The 2,500-nt window shown below is 40.0% G+C and overlaps 1 protein-coding gene across 16 annotated transcripts in view; it reads right to left on the reverse strand.

The window, feature by feature from the left end:
• EBF3 (EBF transcription factor 3) overlaps positions 1–2,500 on the reverse strand; it is a 123,072-nt gene that overhangs the window by 33,177 nt on the left and 87,395 nt on the right. The window lies entirely within an intron of this gene.

The following is a 2,500-nucleotide window of genomic DNA, read 5'->3' on the forward strand; positions in this document are numbered from 1 at the left end:
CAAATACCTCATTAATTTAATTTTAGGTGCCCACCAGTTTATATTGCATTTTACAGTCTAGAAGGCAATTTACTATTAACTGGCAATTACATACAGAATGATTGTTAATTCTGCTCCTAAGTGCTAGCTGCTTGAAAATTGTTATCTCTCTCTAATTTTTGACCTTCTTACAACAGGGGTGAGGTATACTGGGAATACAAAGGACTAGTAGAGAAGAGCTGGACATGTCATTTGTGACTCATTCTTTTAATTCACCGTGCTAATCAACTGAACTGCCACAATCTCCCAAGGTAATTGTATCTTTATAATAGTTGAAAGCAGCGGGCAAAAAGGCATGGATAGATGGGGAAAGGCCTTGCCTTTGCCTGCTGAGAGACGGCGCGCTCTTGCTTCTGCGTGAGACTAATGGGGGCTTTTTAGAAAAATCTGGAACTTTCATATCTCTGTACCCTGATCATTTAATGTCTCAACTTCTCTGCTCACAAAGGCTTTGTACACCACACTACACTCTTGTTTCATTATTCTGCAGCCTTGTTGCCCTATGGTCTACCTCATGCTGGGAAGGTTAAATGTTAGAGTGCCAAGCCAGACTGCAAGCATGGTGGGACACTGATGGGAAACAGATGCCCTGGGGATTCGGCCCCTCCCTCCTCTAGGGCTACATCATTTTCATTTTCTGAAATACAGTGAGGCTTGGCTTCCCTCTCAATGGCAGCTGTAATTTCCAAAGACTATATCTCAGTCACCCTATCACTTCAGGAAGTTTCTCGGTCAGGCAGACGCTGCCTCTATCTTTTTATTTTCTTATTGCTGTGATATAGGTTTTTGTTTCCCTCAAAAGGTGTTTTAAATATATATTCCCATTAAAGTGTTGTTAGCAATGTAACTTTATTACAATTTAATTCCAGAGAGAGAAGCTCCTGACATTCTCACAATTCTTTTGAACATCTTTTTACTTTGCGATAAAGACAAAAGACGACCCCAGGAAAGAAGAAACGAATGGCTTTTCCTTACAGTTTCATACATATTTGCATTCACACATTAGAAAGAAGTTCAAAACAGCAAAATTTGCCAAATTTGCAAAATCCGCACCTAAGCAATCAGTTGAAGACATTACTATAGAGCAATTCAAAATTCCAGGCCTGTGCACTGAGAGCCAGACCGTCATCTGGTTCAAATCTGCAGCGCTTCCCTGGGTGCAATGGAACTGCACCAGCTCGCAACTGCTAAAATATCTGGAACTTAGTCTAAGGCTTTTAATTCATTCATTTTTTATTTTGCTGAACACTCATCTTAGCTAGTCATACTTGTTAGGATACTCTGCTGTAGCTTTGCATGGGCCGTGTTCCGAATAACCGTGACTGGATGCAGCCCCACCTGCGGTTGCCACCTTTGCAGCAGACTATGAAACAACGTTGGCTTTCGAGCTATGTTGTTAGCACCACTGTCACCACCACCCCATTTGGTAACTCCAGTAAAAACCCAATCAGAAAGATCAAGGAAATGTAAATATTCTCTCCTTTGTCAGCCGGACGTGAGGCACCCAGGTGTGAATGCGAGCGTTGGTTTTGCTCAGGCTGTGATTTCTTCGGGGATAGATGGAAGATAGGAATCTCAGGTGCTACCATCACTTAAAAGTTCATTTCAGCAATAGATCTCAAGCAGACACAAAAACATATCCTCGATGCGTTAACTGTTTAAAAAGTCCTAGCTTAAAACTACCCAGGAACACACTTTTCCCATTAGATCTAAATTAATAGATAGAAACAGTTGCAGTCTAGTGGGAAAATAGTCATCAAAATGCACATCATCTGCACATCATCTGCAATCTGCATTATCTACCAATAAGCAGCGAGAACTCTCCGCGAATCCCTGCAGTCTGTCGAGTAAACAGTTAAAGGCTCTTTGTTTTCAAAAGAGAGATTGATTCATCAGATCCAATTTATTACCTAGAATCCTCATCCAAAAGTATGGTAAATTAAATTGCTGTTTCTCCCTTTTCCCTCCTAGCACCTCAGTTAAATTCATTGTTAAATGCCAGAAAAACTGTAATACACATTTTAGATAAAAAGCCAGCAATACTTCATCCCGAAGTAAGAATTTTCATATTAAAACCACTGGAAACCACAAAGTTCCGACTTCTTCTTGTGCTCTTGTAAATTAAAATCAAATGTATTTAAAAGAATTGTCACAAATAAATCATTCCCAGGCTTGTGAGTTTGTATCCCAAGTTTCAGGTCTAAAAGAATTTTTAGAGCCAGATTGTGAATAAGGTTGGATAAAGTTCTTTGGATCCAACACCAGCTACTTGAACCGGTGCCTAAAACTTCAACTCAACCTTTAGGGAAGTTCAAGAAGTTTGGATAGATAGTCTGAAAAATATTTTTCACCACTGAATACTTCTTAACTCCTTTTTCTGGCTGGAGCAGAGTAGGAAATACCGCTGTTAATCTATTTCTGGCCAAAATGAAAACAGGAAGTAACAGGCATCTTGTGAGAG

This window comes from Harpia harpyja, chromosome 10 (genome assembly GCF_026419915.1).
Source record: "Harpia harpyja isolate bHarHar1 chromosome 10, bHarHar1 primary haplotype, whole genome shotgun sequence".
Classification (NCBI taxonomy): Eukaryota; Metazoa; Chordata; class Aves; order Accipitriformes; family Accipitridae; genus Harpia; species Harpia harpyja.